Genomic DNA, 9,612 nt, shown 5'->3' on the forward strand with positions numbered 1-9,612 from the left:
AAGTCTTGGGAGCATCATCTGCAGAATGGCTGAGGTAATGTTATAAAGCAAAGTTTAAATGTGCTGTACATGGTTATGAAAATAAAAAGATATACACAAATCTGTGTCCTGGAATGCTGGAATGTGTAATGCTGCCAATGATCGCCTCTCAACCAAAGGACAGCAGAGGTAGATTGCAAATGCAAAAGCATAAATGAGATTAAAAATGGTATTCCCAGGCAGGTGCAGTAGCTTATGCCTATAATCCTAGCACTTAGGGGAAACCAAGGTGGGAGAATTTCTTGAGCCTGGGAGTTCGAGACCAGCCTGGCCAACATAGGTCGCTTGGTGTGGTGGCACGTGCCTGTGGTCCCAGCTACTTGGGAGGCTGAGGTGGGAGGATCAATTGATCCCAGGAGGTTGAGGCTGCAGTGAGCTGTGGATGTACCACTGCACTCCAGCCTGGAAGACAGAGCAAGACCCTGTCTCAAAAAAAAAAAAAAAAAAAAAGAAAAGAAAAAGAAAATAAATGAAATGAAAATGTCACTCCCTGTATTCTTTGGGAAAAAATTTCAAAGAAATCTTAGGTAAACTTCCCTACCCATTTCAAAAGGCTGCTTCCTCCTCACATCATCATCCCCTCAAAATTTCTAAATTTACATGTCCTTTCTCTGCCATTTCCTTTCCTATTCCTTCTTCACCCTCTCAGTCTGACTTCTGCCTCAAAAATACCCAATAGGTTCATCATTCTTAGTCCTGCTGAACTTTTCTTTCCCCTTACCTCATACTTTTGTCCCTAACCCTATCTTTCTGGAAATCCCTCCTTCCAAATCTCAGTAGCATAGAGAGATGGGGCGCTCTCTCCTCTAGTCTCTCTTTTCTTCACTGCTTCTGCTTCATGGGCTCCATGCCCAGATCCTTTGCTCTCACACAGCTCACACCAGAGTATTTCCCTGTGAAATCTTAGCCAGTCTATTGGCCTCAATCCTGCAAAGCAAAAGCATGCCCATATTTGTATCCAAGCTCACTGGTTTCCCCAAAGCTGCCGTCCACCCCTCCACCTGCATCCAAAAGATACCTTTAACTTCTTTTTCCTGCTAAGCCATTTGCCTCTCTGTACAGTCTAACTTCTGGTACTGGCACTGGCACCCAAAACTACAAAATTATTCATATTAACCTTTTATAGTCTTTTTCTTCTCCCTTTTGACTTATAGTCACCAAGATCTTATTTTCTGTGTTCAACAACTGTAGTAATCTCCCAATTCTCTTCAATGCTTACAGTCTCTCTCTATTCAAGCCAGGTATATTCAACATGGAGGTTCCCTCTTCCCTTTTCTTTCTTGCCACATGTGCAGTAAAAAAGCAGGCAACATGGTGCTGGCCAGGTAGAGACACCATCTGCATAATAAAAGATTAAGGTAGAATGGCCAGCTTCTTTGTATGCAATGCAAATGGCACACCTGGTCTTAACAATCTCAAGTGCCGTATGTAAATCAGACATTGCCTCTTCAACCTTATCTATAAAACCCCATGGATTTCACCATGGAACCAGAAGACCCAGTCCGGACCCCCTCTCTCTCTGCAAGAGAGAGACTTTTTCTCTTTTCTCTCACCTATTAAACATCCACTCTTAAACTCTCTTCTTGTGTGTCCACGTCCTCAGTTTCCTTGGTGTGAGATGAGGAACCTCAAGTATTTACCCCAGACAAATGACACTACTTCATTACCAATCAGAACCTGGAGAAGAAGGAAGCCTGCGGCTCAGGCCTGTAATCCCAGCACTTTGGGAGGCCAAGGCAGGCGGATCACCTGAGGTCAGGAGTTCGAGACCAGCCTGACCGACATGGAGAAACCCCGTCTCTACTAAAAATACAAAAAATTAGCCAGGCGTGGCGGTGGATGCCTGTAATCCCAGCTACTTGGGAGGCTGACGCAGGAGAATCGCTTGAACCCAGGAGGCGGAGGTTGCAGTGAGCCGAGATTGCGCCGTTGCACTCCAGCCTGGGCAAGAAGAGTGAAACTTCATCTCAAAAAAAAATAACAGGTAACCTGAAGTTCAAGTAGGTCAGCACCCCTGAACACGGAGTGAAGGATGAGAAAAGGATGAGAAGAGGAGAGATGGGATATGACTTGTGGGTGAGGAAACGAGCATAGGTATTTCTGGAGGGGTAATTCTATAGTTTGTATTTCTAGCTTGTTTGGCATTATGCTTTATAGTTATCTCTGTGTATTAAGGTATTTCTTTTGTTGGATCATTTTTTTCATGTTTTGCCAACCTTATCCTATTTAAGATTAATTGGTAAAACAAATCATGGACACTGCCATGAGTTTCACTTTAACATAATGCTAAGATTTCAGAATCTGTTTTAATTTATGAAGTAACTTAAAACTAATACGTATGTCTTTTAGGTCATATCAATATGTCAGCAATAGATTTTAACTTTTCTTTTAATCACTTGGCTTAAAGAAATTTTATATGTGGGTATATTACAACAGAAATCTATGGTGAGCACTCTCTTTTCCTGGCATTCATCCCAAACCATTGACTTTTCTCTTCAGCATGAAGTAAATGAAAGTGGGAAGGAAAATCACACAGAAGGAAGAGCTGTCTCATTTGATAAATGGAGTAAATGTGAATAGAATTCCATCTATTTGACAAATGGGTCTAATTTAACTCATGTCCTGTGTCTGGTGGATTTCTCCACTTGGTGAACACATTAGTGTTTGTGGATTTTCTTGCCTCAATATGTAGAAAGGAATCCTCGAGGTGACTCCTAGCTTTTCAGTTCAAATATTCTTAAGGTCTCATTGAGTGATGAGATATCACACATTGCCTAACAAACTGACAGACATTAAAATTATCATTCTGACATTTCAGGAATTTGTAGGGATAAGAAGAGGGGTAGAGGGACAGGTTTAGGCCACATACCAAAGGGATCAGAATGGCATCAACTTACTCCATAACTACCCTAAAAGAAGAAGAGAATAGAAAATTACCTAAAAAATGTATAGGAAATGGCTTATCATCTCGAATTGTATTTCCAGTCAAATAACAAAAAGTGTAAGTATAGAATAGACGTTCTCAGACACGTAAGTTCTCAGGAGCACTGTATTCCCTATGGACCATTTTTTCAGGTTTTGGGAAGACATGTTCCACCAAAATGACCGTAAAAAGAAAGAGAGAGAAAAAGAATGAGAGAGAGAGAGAATGAGAGAGAGAGAGAGTAGATCTTACAGAGTACACAACGCAGAAAAAAGTGAAAAGAATTCCCAAGATGCTGTTGAACAAAAGCTGTGCAGAAGGCCAAGAGTGCACCCAATCCCAATCCAGACTGGAGAAAAACATTGAGCATTCCCAGAGATCAGTCTGCGGGGCTAAAAAATAATAATAATAAAGGGAGCTGACTTGTGACCTGATGTGTTTGATTATGCGAGAGGCAGCTACTCTTATACAATCTGTTTCAGAAAATTAAGATAAGGAGAAATTAACCAGTTTGCATAATCTGACTAGAATAACACTGATATCAAGAATGCACAAAGACTGGCAGAAAAAAGATAATTATAGATTATTTATGAATATTGTAAAATTTGAGAGAACACATTAGTGAATACGTGCAACAAAGTATTAAACTAGCACTATCAATTGACATTTATTCCAGGAATTTAAGGTAGTTCAAAATTTAGAAAATTTTTATACGATCAGCCACAATAACAGATTAAAGAAAAAACACATAATTTAAAAGGATTAAAAAGGCAATTAATAAAACTTGGCATTTATTAATAATTGTAAGAAACAAAAATATTTGCAATGTATATATCATAAAGATATTGTATCCAGACTATATCAAGGACTTTCTAATTTGAAAATAACCAGACAAGCTAAATAAAAAATACATAAAATATTTGAACAGATGTTTAAGTGAAAAAATATGCAAATAGCAAATAAGCTCATGAAAAGAGGTTTGAAAATTAAAACTACGATGATATATCAATTTTTTTTTTTTTTTTGAGACAGGGTCTCTCTCTGTTGCCTAGATTGGAGTGCAGTGGCATGATCTTGGCTCATCAACCTCCTCCTCTCAGGCTCAAGAGATCCTCCCACATCACCCTCCTGAGCAGCTGGGACCACAATCAATACAGTTCTTGAATGACCAAAAGGAAAAAAAAGGCAATACCAAGTGTTAGCCTGAATGAGGAAAAACTGTTATGGTTGGTGGTAACACAAAATGGTATAGCTACCTTGTCTTATTTTAAATTTTTATTTATTTTATTTTATTTTTGAGACAGAATCTCTCTCTGTTGCCAGACTGGAGCACAGTGACATGATCTCGGCTCACTGCAACCTCCGCCTCCTTGGTTCAAATATTCTCCCACCTTAGCCTCCCAAGTAGCTGAGACTACAGGTGTACGCTACCACATCCAGCTAATTTTTTTGTATTATTTGTATTCTTAGTAGAGTCGAGATTTCACCATGTTGGCCAAGATGGTCTCGATCTCCTGACCTCGTGATCCACCCGCCTCAGCCTCCCAAAGCGCTGGGAATGCAGGCATGAGCCACCAGGCCTGGCCTTTCTTAAAATTATTTTCTTTTATAGATTTAGGGAGTACAAGTATGTTTTTGTGACATGGACATATTGCATAGTGGTGAAATCTGGGCTTTTAGTGTAACCATCACCCAAATAATGAACATTGTACTCAAGAGGTAATTTTTCAACCTTCCCCCTCTTCCCACCTTTCAGAGTCTCCGATGTCTACTTTTTCACTCTCTATGTCCACGTGTATGGTACAGCCACTTTGTGTGGCAGCTCCTTATAAGTTAAACACACACTTACCATACGACTCATCAGTTGCATGATATTTACTCAAGAGAAATAAAAGCATGCACCCACAAAAAAGCTATATGCAATGTTTATAGCAACTTTATTTTTTATTTTATTTATTTATTTATTTATTTTTGAGACGGAGTCTGGCTCTGTCGCCCAGGCTGGAGTGCAGTGGCGCGATCTCAGCTCACTGCAAGCTCCGCCTCCTGGGTTGATGCCATTTTCCTGCCTCAGCCTCCGAAGTAGCTGGGACTACAGGAGGCTGCCACCACGCCTGGCTAATTTTTTTATGTGTTTAGTAGAGATGGGGTTTCACCATCTTAGCCAGGATGGTCTCGATCTCCTGACCTGGTGATCCACCCGCCTCGGCCTCCCAAAGTGCTGGGATTACAGGCGTGAGCCACCGCTCCTGGCCAGCACTTTATTAATAATATTTACAATAATCATGTTTTAAAAATTTTCTATATTCTATGATGCTTTGCTATCTTGGGAATTTATGGACTCAGGGAGAGCCCTTCCCTTCCTGGGTTAGCTAATCCCTAGAGACGGCAAACAATTCATCCTGGCATACTACTCCACTGCCCTAAATCAACCCAAAGCCAGATACCAAGACAAGGAGAGACCACCCCTGCAGCCTAGAGCCTGCTGAAATTCTTCACTCAATCCTAAACCTGCTCAGCTGCTTGTCCTGTCTTTCCCATTCCTTTCTGTGAAAACCACAATTAATACTGTGCCTCTGCTTTCTCTTCTCCGCTTCTGCCTCCCGACTGACTCAGGTGCTTCCCTGTGTGGTCCTGTCTACCATGGCATGACCCCTTCTCTTGGAAACTGTGAATAACAAAGTACCTTCCCGATGGCAGTTGTCTCCTGATCTGTTGGCTTCACCAAACCTGAAAAACACAATATTGTTGGTACCTTTTAAGGCAGTATTCAATGCTGGAAACACTCAAATGTCTGTCAGTTGTTGAACAGATAAGATACTGTGGTGCATTGCTACAATGGAATCCTGCCCAGCCATGAAAAGGCACGAACTACTGACAACACGCAACAAAACGATGATGTCAGGTGAAAAAATAGCCGCTGAAGGTTGGGCATGGTGGCTCACATCTATAATCCCAGCACTCTGGGAGGCTGAGGTAAGGGGATTGTTTAAGTCCAGAAGTTCAAGACCTGGCTAGGCAACACAGTAAGACCCTGTTCCCCTGCCCCCTCCCCCACCACACACACACACAAACACACACACACACACACACACATTAGCCAGGCATGGTGGGTAACACCTGTGGTTCCAGTTACTTAAAAGGCTGAGGCAGGAGGCTTGCTTGAGCCCAGGAGTTCATGGCTGCAATGAGCTATGATCACCTGGGCATCAGAGCAAGACCCTATCTAATTTTTTTTAAAAAGCCGTTCACAAGGGGCTACATGCTCTTTGATTTCATTTATATGACATTCTGGAAAATGCAAAACTAGTAACAGAAAGTAAGTCAAGGATTGCCAGGAGCTAGTGGGGACAAGTTTAACTGCAAAGTGCCATAAAGGGATAGTTTAGAGTGATGGAAATCTTCTATATCTTGAATGTGGTAGTGATTATGTAGCTGCATGCATTTGTCAAACTCTGTAAAAACAGGCGAAAAGGCTGACTTTTACTAAATATAAATTGTATTGGTTTTCTGTTTCTGCTGTGACAAATTACTGCCAAATAAGTGGCTTAAAACAACACAAATTTATTATCTTACAGTTTTATAGAAGTCTGACATCCACGTCCCTGGACTAAAATCTGAGTATTAGTAGGATTGTGATTCTTTCTAGAGGCTTTAGGGGAGAATCTGCTTCCTTGTCTAACCATGACCACATGCATCTTTCCTTATATTTCTCTATATTCATATCCTTTAATCAGAGTCTGGAAAGCTTCTCTGATTTAAAAAACTTATGTGATTAGATTGAGCCTAAAAAGATAAGCCAGGGCCGGCCGCGGTGGCTCATGCCTGTAATCCCAGCACTTTGGGAGGCCGAGGTGGGTGGATCAAAAGGTCAGGAGTTTGAGACCAGCCTGACCAATATGGTGAAACCCTGTCTCCACCAAAAATGCAAAAATTAGCCGGGAATGGTGGCAGGCACCTGTAGTCCCAGCTACTTGGGAGGCTGAGGCAGGAGAATCGCTTAAACCCAGGAGGCGGAGGTTGCAGTGAGCCGAGATTGCTCCACTGCACTCCAGCCTGGGCGACAGAGTGAGACTCCGTCTCAGAAAAAAAAAAAAAAACAGAGAAGCTAGAGAGGCCAGGATAATCCGCACATCTCATGTTTCTTAATGTAACCACATCTGTAGTTTCTGTTTCCATGGGCCAGGTTGAGCCTGTAATTTGCATTTCTAACAGTTTCTCGGATGATCCTGATGCCACTAATCAAGGGACCATATTTTGAGGAACAAAATAGATTCTCTTGGATGGACACATCCAAGAGAATCTATGAGCCAGTAGAAATGAGAATGTTTGGCAAGGTTGCTGAATACAAAATCTGTATAGAAGGTAAATCACACACTATCCAACTGTAATGTACAATTAGAAACTGCAGGCTTACACAGCATGGCTGGTGACATTAGCTAGCACTAATGAGGATAGAATGGACTATAAGAGGCTGAACTATATCTGCTTCTATTTCCAACAGACTCACATTCAACTTTCGCTCACACACACACACAGCTGGGAAAATTTTGTTAGTCTTTATTTTATTTGTGTGCATATATATATATTTAGAGATGAGGTCTTGCTCAGTTGCCCAGGCTGGAGGTACGGTAGCATGATCAGAACTCATTGCAGCCTCCAGCTATTGGGCTCAAGCAATCCTCCTGTCTCAGCCTCCTGAGAAGCTAGGACTACAGGCATGTGCCACCATGTCCGACTAATTTTTATTTAAAAAAATGTTTTATAGAGACAGGGTCTTGCTATGTTGCCCAAGCTAGTTTTAAACTCCTGGCCTCAAGTGATCTTCCCTACTTTGCCTCCCAAAGTGTTTGGATTACAGTCATGAGTCACTATAACCTGCCAGTTTTTTTTTTAAAGCAGTTAATATAAAATTATAGCATTAAAAGAAAAGTAACCTGAATTTAGTAACACAGCTGGAACAATCTGCAGTAGTGGTGGCAGTGGCGAGGGAAAAGGTCTAATTTAAACAGTTTTCTGTAGTTGTTGGTTGTTCACTTTTCTCAGGGTGATGAAAGTAGACATTTTTTTCAAATGGGACGAGAAGCTGCTGGAGGTTTGCTGGTCCCAAGGATCTGGGGATCTTTGCACTACTCCAAGATCTGAGTGAGTCATATTAAAAGTAACGTTAAGTTGTATTAAAAGTATGAAAAGTAATGGCGAAAACTATAATTACTTTTGCACCAACTGAATACATTTGATAAATGTGCAATGTTCAATCCTAAGCCTGACAAAAACTGACACATAGGAAGCTTATGTACTCAGTGAGAGTAGCATGTTTGTCTCCAAGAGATGTCTCATTTTGCAGACACGTGGAACGACCCTCTTTCCACAAGCACTGTTTCCCATATTGAAGCTTGCTGGACATGACAATGGGTTTGACTCAATTAAAGCTTCTTTTATTTGTGTAAGAATTTCATGAAGCTTCTTCACCAAGGATACTCACGCCAGAATTTCCAGGAAGAAATAGAGATTCTTAATGCAATTTTCCCAAATGGAGCAGCATATTGTATGAGATGTATGAATTGTGATGTTGGTACTTATATGTACTGGGTTTCCCAGGGAGTGGGGTAATCAGTCAGACAGATTAAACCCTGGAAATTCTGATGAGCGTGCTTGACCCAGCAGTTATGGACCAGTTCTGTATGAAAGATGGTGTCACTGTAGATGACGTCACTCTCTAGAATGAAATTCATGACTTGATAACAGATCCTGTCATTGATGCCACACTGTTCAATCCTTGGGAGATCTGATGAATGGAATGAAATAAGATAGAACTTATTGGACTATTCATACCACTCCAGAACCAGAATTTTCTTATGTTAGTTTTAAAAGAAACTTAGGTCATACCTCCTATGATGACCTGATCGGGACAGTTGTGAAAGTCTTCAAGCCAGGAAAATTTGTGACCACCTTGTTAGCTAATCAGAGCTCTAAATGTCACACCATGTTTTCTTCACCCCAGAAGACTGAAGGTTTTAAATGTCTTGATTACCAGAGTGCTATGTTCAATGATTACAATTTTGTTTTTACCGGTTTTGCAAAGCAGCAATGACAACAGAGACTTGATTAAGAAAAATGAAGGAAGAAATGCAAAAAGAGAACTCATGTAGAAGGGAGTGGCTGCTTTCTAGATGTTCATGCCAGGGACCATGCTTTCTATAACCATCACCTTGTTGTTGCAGAAAGCCTTAGATATAATCATAGTGCAATCATTCTGAACTGTATGCATTATTATATGAAGGAGTTAGATATCTTGCATGAATGCTCTCTTCTGTGTTTAGATGTTCTCTATCACTCTTGCTGTGAAATTGAAGTATGTGTAGAAAAAACCACCTTTTATGATATAAAACTTTGCAACACTTGTGAAAACAATTCAATTTAGTTTATGTGCAGTATAATATTTCTCCAAGTATCAATCAAAATTTCCCGCACACAATTTTGTCCCAATTAGGTGTTGGTCTCAGCGTAACCATCTGAGACTGTTCTGTTAAATTGCTGCCAGAATTTTACATCCAGTTGCCTCTACTTTCTAGCACACATTCTTTACTGTTACTGAAACCAATATCTACTTTATACACAATTTTTTGCCACTGTAATTAAAATTTTTC

General features: G+C 40.7%; 1 pseudogene; it reads left to right on the forward strand.

Annotated features, from left to right (window-relative positions):
• Positions 1-8,012: 8,012 nt before the first annotated feature.
• On the forward strand, positions 8,013-9,074 carry LOC100453838 (S-adenosylmethionine decarboxylase proenzyme 1-like; annotated as a pseudogene).
• Positions 9,075-9,612: the final 538 nt, after the last annotated feature.

Source organism: Pongo abelii, chromosome 8, assembly GCF_028885655.2.
Source record: "Pongo abelii isolate AG06213 chromosome 8, NHGRI_mPonAbe1-v2.0_pri, whole genome shotgun sequence".
NCBI classification, from domain to species: Eukaryota; Metazoa; Chordata; class Mammalia; order Primates; family Hominidae; genus Pongo; species Pongo abelii.